The 13,376-nt window shown below is 36.9% G+C and overlaps 1 protein-coding gene across 6 annotated transcripts in view; it reads right to left on the reverse strand.

Annotated features, from left to right (window-relative positions):
* LARP4 (La ribonucleoprotein 4) overlaps positions 1–13,376 on the reverse strand; it is a 71,640-nt gene that overhangs the window by 48,530 nt on the left and 9,734 nt on the right. The window contains exon 2 of one of the 6 annotated variants that reach the window (XM_025883018.2): positions 11,689–11,737. The exons of the other annotated variants lie outside the window; for them this stretch is intronic. The gene's annotated coding sequence lies outside the window, so the exon portion shown is untranslated. The remainder of the gene's footprint in view (positions 1–11,688; positions 11,738–13,376) is intronic. 6 annotated transcript variants of the gene reach the window in all.

The raw sequence follows: 13,376 nt of genomic DNA on the forward strand, positions 1-13,376 counted from the left end.
TACAATAAGAAACACATTTCTATAAACAATTAACACAGAAATGCTGCTTTACCCCAATATACTTGCAAATGTCATAAAATGTATTCAAACTATTCACTGATGTTTGGCATTATTTTTTTGTGTATTTACAGCAAATTGAGTTATCTAGAATGATTTTCCAGGGAATATTTTTATTGCCATCTATGCTGTGACAGACCTTTGAGTCTGAATGATTCTATCACTGGAAATTTTTCCCAAGTCAAAAACAGCAATCTGGGGTGTCTTGCTGACTCAGTTGGTAGATAGAGCATGCAACTCTTGATCTTGGGGTCACGAGTTCAAGCCTCATGTTAGGTGTATAGATTACTTAAAAATAAAATCTTAAAAAAACCCCAACAAAACAGCAATATGCCTTATATTAGATTGTGCTTTTCCATTTGTCCTGAAAGTGTATATTCTTAATGTCCACAACATAACTAATTGACATTTAAAGTAATCTTCTGCATACATCATTTAATCACAAACATGTAGAGGTGAAAAGCAGAAACAGATCATGGTGTGGGGAGTGGAGAAGAGTATTCAAAAGGTAAAAGGAGAGGAAGAAAGCAGGGCACAAATACACTTCTTTTACCTCATTCTACCAAACAACCGGACTTGATCCTTCTCAAGTACATTAATGACCTTTCAAAAAGTTTACACCGTGTCCAGAACATTACTTTTAACTGTCCTCTCAGCCTTAGGCCTCTCCCCTGGATGGCAGGCACCAGAAGGTAGATTCAAAGGGCAAAGAAGTAATTATTGAAGTTTATGACCTGCAGATACTGGGAATTCAGCTTTCATGAAAAATAACTGGCACACACTGAATTTATCATTTAAATTTGTCAGAAATTCTGTCTACCTGGAGGGCTCATGGGGTGGTTTAAAAAAAAAAAAAAAAAGCCTTTAAGGTATCACCAACACTAAAGATGGCAACCAGAGCAGGACTCTGGGTAGGCAGAACCGCAGAGCTCCCAGGCAGAATTGCTGAGAAGAGGGTTTTTGGGAGGCCTGACTGTACTTCTGCAATTAATTATGTCCACGAAATTCCCCTGCAATCTTTTAATCTAATAAACCATTATTTTACATGAGTTTTGAGTTTCCATACTGTGCAATTAATAGGACCAACATGACTTACATGTATGAACCAATGAAACATTGTTTCCTTGTTACAACTTGCCATATATTTTTTGATTGCTTCCTTTTATCAACTGAAACATAATCTGGGAAAAAGGAGAAAGCTCAAACACAGTGTCCTTTTCCTTTTTTTTTTCTTTAAAGATTTTATTTATTTATTTGACAGAGAGAGACCGTGAGAGAGGCAACACAAGCAGGGAGAGTGTGAGAGGGAGAAACAGTCTTCCCAGTGAGCAGGGAGCCCGATGTGAGGATCAATCCCAGGACCCTGGGAGCATGACCTGAGCCAAAGGCAGACACTTAACGACTGAGCCACCCAGGCGCCCCCACAGTGTCCCTTTCCATGTCAAGGTTCATTCATCTCTTGGGAGCAAGGGCTGAGCCTTAAAACGGTGGGGGCAGTGGGCAGTATTTTATTGTTGACGCTGTTTAGAATTGTCAGCTATAGGATAATAACAAGCATAGCCCTTTTAGTCAATTTCATTATTGTTTTAAAAATTCTCTACAGATAATATACCCCCTTTCTGCCTTTACTACGGCAATACCCTCCCAGAACCTTGCCTCTGGAGCTAAGCTGATTTTGATTTAGTAATTTAAGTATATAGCGTAATGGCAGGAAAGAACTGTGAAGAGCTTGTGACAGCCTAGCCTTCCTGTTAGTGAACAGCATTTAACTGTATATTAAGAACTTCAACAGAATAAAATGTATTTACAAACTTACCCTGCATCACTTTCCTCAATTCTGAGAATACCAGTTATGTCTCTACCCAAGGAAATGGCAATTAACAAAGACTACAGTTTTCAGAAAGAGAAATCAAATTTCTGAATCTTGATAAATTCAATGAAAGAATAAAAAAATTCATTTAGTAAGATTTGTACATGAAGAAGATAAAGCAAATGAGGCAAATACTAGAAATACCCCTCATTTATAGAATTGTTATGCAGAGTAGCATGTGGCTTTAATAAAGCAAGAGAGAATTATTTCAAGGTAGTTAATAATTATTACCTAAACATACAATGGTTGAGGCTCTACAATCACACCTGAATTCAAAACCCAGCTCTGACATTAACAATTTTTAAAAAATATTTTATTTATTAATTTGACAGAAAGAGAGAGAGAGCGAGAGAGCACAAGCAGAAGGAACAGCAGAGGGATAGGGAGAAGCAGGCTCCCCACTGAGCAGGGAGCCCGATGCGGGGCTCGATCCCAGGACCCTGGGATCATGACCTGAGCTGAAGGCAGACGTGTAACTGACTGAGCCACTCAGGTGCCCCTGATATTAACAATTGTATGATTGTGGGAAAATCTAACTCCTATCTCTCGATTTTTCACAACTATCAATTGTGGTAAGAACAAAAAAAATTTTTTTTAATTTTTATTTATTTTTTTTAAAGATTTTATTTTTTTATTAGACAGGGAGAGAGTACAAGCAGGTGGAGCAGCAGGCAGAGGGAGAGGGACAATAAGGCTCCTTGCTCAGCAGGGAGCCCTATGTGGGGTCGATCCCAGGACCCCAGGATCACGACCCGAGCCGAAGGCAGACGCTTAACTGTCTGAGCCACCCAGGCGCCCAAAAAAATTTTTTTTCAAAGATTTATGAGAGAATGCGCGCGTTCAAGAGAGAAAGAGAAAGAGAGCGAGCATGAGCGGGTGGAGGGAGAGGGAAAAGCAGCCTCTCCCCGCTGACCAGGGAGCTGACACAAGGCTTGATCCCAGGACCCCAAGATCATGACCTGAGCCGAAGGCAGATGCTCAACCGATTGAGCCACCCAGGCGCCCCAAGAACTAAATTATATTAATAACGGAAAAGCAATTAATACTCAGTATAATACTCCAAAATCCTTTTATATGTTGGTTTTGAACAGAATGTAATCAACTGTCTCAGTCTCAAAAGAATACTAACACAAACACTAATGCATTATATCAAAATAATTACAAGGTGAAATTAAAAGTTAAATGTAAACTATTATTTCATAGAAAGTTGGCTATGAAGAAACAGGTACTAATCACAAAGGATAAACTGATGACTACAGAATAACATAAAACTGCAACAAAAAAAACCCCAAAACATAAAGACTAGGAAAATAAAATTCTAGAAAAAAATACATATATGCATGCAAGTAGGAAAATAAAGTACCACTTAACAATTATTAGATTAGCAAAGCACTTAAAAATAATGCCCACATCAGCATAAAATTTGCAAACTCATTGTTTTAAAAAGTTTATTTGAGAGAGAGAGAGAGAGAGCACAAGCAGGGTAGGAGGGAGGAGCAGACGGAGAAACAGGCACTCCACTGAGCAGGGAGCCCAATGTGGGGCTTGATTCCAGGACCCCAGGATCATGAGCTGAGCTCAAGGTAGATGCTTAACTGACTGAACCACCCAGGCAGCCTGCAAACTCATTCTTTAACAGAGACTGTATAAAATGGTGCATCTCATATTCTCACATAGTAGCATTATTTATAAGAGCCAACAAATGGAAACAACCCAAACAAACAAGGAATAAGGGAAATCATGACACTCACTAGGTAAAGTATGACATAGTCATTCAAAATTATAAAGATACATCACCATATTTTATAAAATCTAAAGGGGTATACTATATCAAAGAAAAAATTGCTGTTTATTAAACTATGACATCAAATATTGTATTGATGTATGTATCCCAGTTTCCAGAGAAATTACAATGTGCAACAACGTGCATGGTAGGGTTGATGAAATACGAAAACATCAAAATGGAAAATGCTTTCACAAAATGAAGTGAAAAAAACCATAACCACCACAATAACAAAAGCAAGTATGTTAAGCAATTCTGTGGGTTGGGAATTAGTACTTATATTACTCTCTCCCTTTTGCAGATTATCCTGTATGTGAAATAATATACCCAACTAAAGACATACAGAAATTAAGTATGTAGTATTAACCACAAATGATTACAGCTCACAGATTATTACAACTGCAAAAAAATACATAAGCATGGATATGGGCTAGAGGGGAACACGATCTGCTGCAATACTCAGATCAGGGATTTTTTTTCTCTAATAAAGCATTCCATTGAAATATTACCTTAAATCCTGAGTCATAAAAAAATATAAAACTTAAACCTTTTTTTCAAATTACAGCATGAATATTACACTGAGTAGTACATTATCAAAGATTACTTTATGTATTTTGTGCCTGTATATATATAATATATACTGTTTTAGTTTTATACCAGTCAATATTTTATTAAATTTATATAAATGTTGATGATTTTCTTTGAACATCATTCTTTTTCACATTTCACGCCTTTCTTCTGGAATCATGTTCCTTCTTCCGCAAGGACATCATTCACATTTTTTTTAGTCAATTCTTAAGTTGTGGCTTCTCTGCAAATGCCTTTATTTTTACCTTCTACCTCTGCTGTATAAAGACTTTTTTTTTGTATAAAGAATTATGAGGCACATATTCCCTTTCAGCATATTAAAGATATCCCCACTGCCTTCTGTTTTGTACAAAAGTTGCTGATCACTCTTGTGGTCATTCTTAATCTCTTTCCTTAAATTTTGTCAATGGTGATTTGCAGTTCTACAATCACCAATTTAAGTGTGAAATTCTTCTTTAATCCACTTGGGATTCACTGAGCTCTGAAATCTGATGCATCAATTCTGTAAAATTCTCAGCCATTAAGCTCTTCAAACTCTGCCTTTTAATCAACTAACTGCTCTATGGTTTCCTTCTGGAATGCCAACAAAATATTCATACCTTCTCATACTATGTTCCACCTCTCTTTGTATCAATCTCTCCTGTTTTCCATTTCTTTGTCTAGGAAATTACATCCCGAGCAATTTCTTAAGTTCTTTCTTCCAGTTCATCAATTCTCTCTTCATCTGTTTCTAAGATGAATTTAATTTGTCCACTAAGTTTCGAAGTTCTTTTTAAATAATTTTCATTTCTTAAAATTCTTTTTGGTTCTTTTATCAAATCTATCTGACCAGTGCTTTGTTTCTTTTCTTTTTTTTTTTTAAGAGAGGGAGAGAGAGAATCTTAAGCAGGCTCCACACCCAGCATGGAGCCTGATGTGGGGCTGAATCTCATGACTTTGAGATCATGACCTGAGCTGAAATCAAGAGTCAGATACTTAACCTACTGAGCCACCCAGGCACCCCTGTTTTTTTTTTTTTAAAGATTTTATTTATTTATTTGACAGAGAGACACAGCAAGAAAGGGAACACAAGCAGGGAGAGTGGGAGAGGGAGAAGCAGGCTTCCCGCGGAGCAGAGCCCGATGCGGGGCTCAATTCCAGGACCCGGGGATCACGACCTGAGCCCAAGGCAGACGCTTAACGACTGAGCCACCCACGCACCCCCGTTTTGTTTCTTGATCATCTTTTCAGTATCTTCCTTCAAGCATATTAAATATTCTTATTTTATAGTCTGTATTTGATAATTACAGTATCTGCAATCTTTGAGGGTTTGCTTTTGTGATCTGTTGTTTCTGCTAAACCATGCTCATGATGACTTACTGGCTTTAAGATTTTATATTGTAATCCCGTTTTCCTTGGAACTTTATTTGTGGGAATTCTGAAGACTATATTTAAAATAAGCTCTTCAGGAGAGGATTTGTTTTCCCTCTGCTAGATGACTGCATACTAAAACTACCAATCTGGTATTCCAGATTCCTTTAATTTTCAACATTTTTTTTTTTTTTGTAACAACACATAGTGTGAATTCTCACTCTACTTTGGCAAGAAGAGCATCTGTGGTTAGAATTATTAGGGAAGATCTCTGCCACACCAATCCAGACCCAAAGCAAAAACTGAGAAGTTGCCTTTTCTTTGGGAAAGTTTGCTTTTTTCCCCCTAGTTTAAATAAAAACCGTCACTTAAAGCTGCCCCTCCTTCCTGCAAAATCAAGTTATGAATAGAACCCTCATTTCCTTACATTGTGTATTTTCAAGCAAAAGTGATCTGTGGGTGTGTATGACTTAGTGGCTCTTAATGTTATTTAAGATGCATCCATCTAGGTACAAGAGCATCTGGGAATTTGAGTTTTGACTAGTACATACACTGGAGAGGCCTGACTCACAATATGGGCATTTCTGCAAATATAGAAAGCTACTCAAAAATTGGGGGCTCCAAATATGCCAAATATTCACTATAAGTGATTAAGGTTAATATTTAAGATACAAAATGTATTATTATCGTATATACTTAATTTATAAATAATTACCCAAATATTGTGGGATTATGATGAAAAATTTACCTTTTACTGATGGGATGCACTATTTCTTTTTTTTTAATTTTTAATTTTTAAATTTTATTATTATTTTTTAAAGATTTTATTTGAGAGACAGCGTGTGCAAGCGAAGTGCACACAAATGGGGCAGGTGGAGAATCTTGAGCACAATCCATGCTGAGTGTGAGCCCAACACAGGGCTCAATCTCATGACCCTGAGATCATGACCTGAGCTGAAACCAAGAGTCAGCCACTTAACCAACTGAGCCACCCAGGCGCCCTGAGTTTTTATTTTCATTCTAGTTTAGTTAACATACAGTGTTGTATTAGTTTCAGGTGTACAATATAGTATATAGTGATTCAATAATCCTATATTCTCAGTGCTCATCATGATAAATATCTCCATCACCTATTTCACCCAACCTCCCCCACCCCCCATCTTTGTTAACTTATCAGTTTGTTCTCTATATTTATTTTCCTGTTCTCTACATTTAGATTAAATAATGAGAACAGAATTTGTGACCGTGAAGTTTCAATGTTTCATTACATTTTTATAATCAGAAGTGTTTAAAAATATTCAAACTCCTCATTCCTAGGTGAGAGCAGAACGACAAAATCAAGGAATAAAAAATGACAGACTGTCTTATAAGTGATTTTAGATGTTGCTATATTTTGTGTCAGAAATCAGTTACTCCTTTGGAGATCACACATAATTACTCAAAGCTCAACCTCTGGTAGGCTTCCCAATTTAGTCAAACAAATTATTATAATCTCCATATAGCTAAAGATATAAAGAGTGATGTTCCTATGTATTTAATGCAATTCAAAGAAATATGCTCCAAAGAATCGGGTTAGATTTTAAACACAGTAGAGAATATAAAAACCAAATGTGTTTCAGTGCAGGTGGTGATGGGAAAGAGCCCACCTCACTTCAGGGGCGAGAAGAGACTGAGATCAGGGGCCAGTCAGGAGTGAAGGGTCTGTTGCTCAGGCAGTGCCAAGAAATTCCTGGTAAGCTCAGGTGTTATCCTACCACAGAGCAAAATTAATTTGTGATATTGAGAAAGAAAGCTTGTCCTTCTTTTACTGAGAACTAAGTGCTTGGCAGGACTGTGTTGGCACAATGGCTGTTATGTGCTTTCCACCCACCTCCTGGAATGCCTGAGCTTCCTACCTTCTGAGGCACTAATGGTTTGCCCATGTGAAGTCCATACCTTAAGCATGTGAGGATAGAAAAAAATCAGCTCAATAACTGAAGGACAAGAGCCCATTTCTGCAAACTTGGGGAGTCAGCCAGGAGTCAGACAAGAGCCCCCAAATCACCACTGCCTCTACCACTGAAGTAAAGACATAGAAAATTTGTGACAGCCTGATGCCTTTCCACAATGTCTGAAGTCAGGATCAGTGCTCCCAAGTATTGCTAGTGGATGTTCCCCTTTGACCCAGCCCATTGGTATTTCTTACTCCAAGACTACCAAGCTTGCCCAAGGAAAAGGGGATACCCTATTTCATTAAGTATTTAATAATAAATCAAAATAATTAATTAGATACCTTTCAGCAGCATACTATCCATAAATCTGATGTGTCTCTTGCTAATGGTATCAAGAATAATCAAAGTGTAAAGTCTATAGCATATAGACAAGCAGTACTACTGCTGGGAATATTTGTATTTTTCACCAGACTAGTTAAGAACATATACTTTAAAAGCCACTAATGTACACAAAAACACACATATAAGGATGTATACTGCAGCACTGATTCCTTAAGTGAAAGGCTAAAAACAAATATAAATCTCTATAGGAAATGGTTAAATAAAATGTAGTATACTTTGTAATAGGAATACTATAAAAGTTAAGGGAAAAAAAAAGGATAGGCCTATATATACTAACAGTGAAAAAAATCAAGTTGCAAAACAAGCACTTTATCATTTATGTTAACAAACATAAAATCACTGTACAGATATACACATAAGTATGTAAAAACAGAAAAGGTCTGAAAGGTTACAACACCAACCTTATTAACAACAGAGCTATAAATTACTAAGATATTTACCAGAGGGAAAATGTACAAAGAACAAGCAGGAATAGTTAACTACTAAATATCATTTTTACCTATTGAACTACTTAATGTCATTTTGACAAGTATAAAAGAAAGCTATCAGTTCACTGCTGTAATTCATACAATTTTTCTAAGAGTTAACAATGTTTATCAATAGCCTTAAAAAGATGCATTCTTTTGGGCGCCTGGGTGGCTCAGATGGTTAAGCGTCTGCCTTCGGCTCAGGTCATGATCCCAGGGTCCTGGGATCGAGTCCCACATCGGGCTCCCTGCTCCTTGGGAGCCTGCTTCTCCCTCTGCTTCTCTTTCTCTCTCTCTCTCCTCCTCTGTCTCTCATGAATAAATAAATAAAATCTTAAAAAAAAAAAAAAGATGCATTCTTTTAAAAACAGAATTACCAGGGGTGCCTGAGTGGCTCAGTCAAGTGTCTGCCTTTGGCTCAGGTCCTGTTCCCTGGGATTACTGCACATCTCAGCAGGGAGTCTGCTTCTGCCTCTGCCCCTCCCCCAGCTCGTGCACACATGCTAGCGTGCGTACTCTCTCTCTCAAATAAATAAAATCTTAAAAAAATAAATAAATAAAAATAGAATTACCATATGATCCAGTAATTCCACTACTGGGTATCCACCCAAAGAAAAAAACACTAATTTGAAAGATGTACTCCTATGTTTATTGTAGCATTACTTGCGATAGCCAAGATATGGAAGCAACCCAAGTGTCCACCCATAAACAAATGTATAAAGAAGATGTGATATATATACACAACGGAACATTACTCGGCCATAAAAAAGAGTAAGATCTTGCCATCTGTGACAACATGATGGATCTAGAGAATTGCTAAGTGAAATAAGCCAGACAGAGAAAGACAAATACCATATAATTTCACTTATATGTGGAACTGAAGAAACAAAACAATCAAACAGACAAAAAACCAGATTCTTAAATACAGAGAACTAGTAGTTACCAGAGGGGAGGTAGGTGGGAGGATAGGTGAAATAAAGGGGACTAAGAGTACATTTAATGTGATAAGCACTAAGCAATGTTAGAATCGCTAAATCATATCATACACCTGAAACTAAAAGAACACTGTATGTTAATAATACTTCAATTAAAAAACAGAAAAAATAAACACTCTTTATCTAGAAATGTACTTGTGAGATCTACTCAAAAGAGATATGCAAAACTATGTAAGTACAAGGATGTTCACCACACTGGTTTCATAACAGTGAAAAATTAGGAACATCTAATTGCTATCTACAGTCTAAATGTCTGTGTGCCCCCCAAATTCATCTGTTGAAATCCTAATGCCCAATGTGATGGACTTGGAAGGTAGGGCTTTGGGGAAGTGCTAAGTCAGAAGACCAAAGCCCTCATGAATGGATCAGTGCTCTTTTTTTTTTTTTTAAGATTTTATTTATTCATTCAAGACACAGAGATAGAGAGAGAGCACGAGCAGGGGGAGAGGCAGGGGGAGAAGCAGGCTCCCTGCTGAGCCAGGAGCCTGATGTGGGGCTCGATCCCAGGACCCTGGGACCCGAGCCAAAGGCAGACACTTAACCATCTGAGCCACCCAGGAACCCCGGGTCAGTGCTCTTCTAAAAGAGATCCCAGACCCTAGCCCTTTCCACCATGTGAAGACATTGGCAAAAAGGCACTATGAACCAGAAAGCCCTTACCAAGTACAAATCTGCTGACTCCACGATCCTGGACTTCCCAGAATTAAATTTCTGAGTTTACAAGCTACCCAGTCTGTGCGGACTAAGGCACCAACCACAGGATTTGTTCAGTAACTATAGTCCAGCCATATAAAGAATATCTCAGAGCCTTAAAATCAGATTGTATATAAAACTGGTGAAATCTGAGTAAGTTCTGTGGATTGCACCAATATCAATCTGCTAGTTTTATACACCATACTATAGTTATGGCAAGGTGTTACTACTGGGGGAAACTGGGCATAAAAGTACATGACACCACCCTGTGTTTTTTTGGCAACTTGTGAATCCGTAATTATTCCAAAATAAAATTTTTATAAATGGGGGAAAATATTGTAGAAGCATTGAAAGCGTTCACTGAAACTTGAGAAAAAAGCAAGATGCTACCTTAATACAGAAATTTTGAATTTGTGAAATAATGCACAGGCACAGAAGAGACTGGAGAGACAAAATCAGTGTTATGACTGGTTATCTCTGAGCATTTTTTATTTTCATATAATTAACATCAATTGTTTTCACAATCAGTAAATATATAATGAAACATTTAAGATCCAAATTAAGAGACACATCAACTGGGAAAATCATTCCAGGCAAGTGATATAAGACTATTGCCTTCAAAGATAAGAAAAGCACAAACAAAAAGCCAATTCACAGTTAATAAACATGGAAAAACATTCAATCACACTAGTCACTGAAGAAATGCAAAAAAGATCAATTATTTCATTTTAACCTATATGGTGAACTTTTATAAATTAGAATGCCGGCTGACGACAAAGATGCAGTAAACTGGGCAACAATACTGTCCTAAACACTTTTGAAAGCAATCTGTCAATATTGACATGTTGGTATGAAAAACTTTTAAAATGTTCACTCTTTGACCTACTGCAGTAAATTTTAACCTAAAAGCTTTATACAAGAGTGTCCTGTATCGAATTACTCCACATAAAGAAAAATTGGAAACCAAAACATCCAACAAAAAAGTTGTGTTTTTCTATGATAAATAGTCTTTAAAATGACACAATAATGAATCTGACAAGACAGTTTAACTACAACAAAGGCTTATTTTTCTCATTTAAATTCTCAATAACCATGTTCGATTAATTTTGTTTAGGATTATAATAATGAATTCCATCAAAATCCTTCTCTTCCACAGAACTAGAAGTAAGCCCAAGGCTACACAGTTACATAAAACACCTGTTAAAGGATGTAAACTGTCCAAGTGCACTCTGAAACTATCTGCCAAAACCACCACAAAAATATCCAAATTGTCAGTCCATAAAACAGATCAATCACCACCTCTATATATAGGCAATATATGTCATCACCAAATAAGCCAAAAGCAGTCTTCATTATTGGTCCATTTTATGCCAGTTCCTATGGGGGGAGTGATCTAAATGAAAGGAAGAGAGATATCAAGTTCCTGGCAAAATGATACCCTCTGGTCACAAAAGACAGCAGTTTTAAGGTAAAAGAACCAAGTCAGGAAAAAGTCATCATGAATATGGTGAAACTATCTCTTTGGTCACATCTAACCATTTGTTTTACTTACCTATTTACTATCAGAAACAGAAATCCCAAGCCACTTAACCCTACAAATGCTGAAAAACAAAGTGTATAAATTAATTAAAGTTATTTGCCTCATGGCAAATCAATCATCCAGGTTTAATTTTTACATCTCCAATATTGAGAGGAACACCAAATGACAAGTACTTATATTAAAAAAAAAAAAAAAAAAGACACAAAACAAACACCTGTCATTTCATCTAGGATAAAACTCCAGGGTTCTACTAGAAGATGCTTAGGGGTATTTCATGAAAACAAAAATGAAAATTAAACTGGGAATTTCTCACCCATTCTGACAGAGAAGAATAACAACTAACATTTATGGAACACCTTCACCTTCATAACAACTTCAGTTAAATACTACTATCATCCACATTTTGCAGATACGAAAAATGTTACTGGTGGAGTGTGTGCCTCTTGATCTTAGGATTGTGGAGTTCCAGCCCCACAATGGGTGTAGAGATTACTTAAAAATAAAATCTTAAAAAAAAATTTAAAAAGTTACTTTACCCGAAGGTAATGTGCCCAATATTGCAAAGCTAATAAGGCAGAGGCAGGATCTGAATCTAGGCAGTTGGGAGTCTGCCAATACATTTTTACAGTGGTTCTTAACCATACACTACAGTTACCCTAGAGAAAAGTTTTAAGACAACCAGTTATTAAAAAAAAAAAAGATAACCAGTTACATACCATTTAAGGAATATTATAAATCCCCTCACCAAGGCAAATGGTCCCTGGCTCAGTTCTGCCTAGAGTGGTTAATAATCCAGAAAAAACAGGGTATGCCACCAGATAACTAGGGTCCTCAGAGCAGAAGTCAATTCAGCTCTGCACTGATTTCTATCTCAGGGCCAAGGTATTTTTCTATCCTAGGGCCATAGCTAATTTTCAATTAAATAAAAAAGATAATATTCATGGCAGTTTATGCAATAAAATTTACCCTCTATCACAAGCACTTATCTTTATCTGAATTATTTTGTCAGCAAGCTCCACAATGGCAATGACCTTCTGTATGGTTTACTGCTCTCTAAGCACCCTGAACAGTGACTAGCACACAGGAGGCCAACAAATAACATTTTTTAAATGAATCAGTGGATGAACAAATGCTATATGAGTGTTTCTCAAACTTTACTGTGCGTAGGAAGAAAAAAAAGAATCATCTAGGGATCTTGCTAAAAAGCAGATTCTGATTCAGCAGTTCAGGGACAGAGGCTAAGAGTATTCTAAGAAGCCCCTGGGTAACTAAGTTTGCTGCTGGTCTATGGCTCACACTGAATAGCAAGGTAACTGGACCACCCGAGGTCATTTCTCCCAAACTCAAGTAGTCAAGAATCAGGATTCACTTACTCTCCACTGTGGAAGAAAATCTGAAGTTTATTCATCAATAAAGCTATTACTGCTGATCCTCTGGTATCAGAAGGAAAGACTTATATCCCCAAATTCCCACTATACCTCAGTTAGATGGCATCTGTTGACTGTTTAAAAACAAAAAAAACAAAACAAAATAGGCTTCCATAGATTAATGGCTTAGCTTTTGGGGGGGAGGCATCAAGGATTATCTGAAAATATAATCAGAACTACAGACTTCTCCCTAGAAAGTTCTATAGGAGATTCATGAACCCCCTTATTAAAATTAAGAACTCTATACTGATATTTAGCATTCAAGTAATTTAA

This window comes from Callorhinus ursinus, unplaced genomic scaffold, assembly GCF_003265705.2.
Source record: "Callorhinus ursinus isolate GAN/ISIS: 27379988/994484 unplaced genomic scaffold, GSC_fseal_2.0 scaffold44, whole genome shotgun sequence".
In the NCBI taxonomy this organism is placed as follows: Eukaryota; Metazoa; Chordata; class Mammalia; order Carnivora; family Otariidae; genus Callorhinus; species Callorhinus ursinus.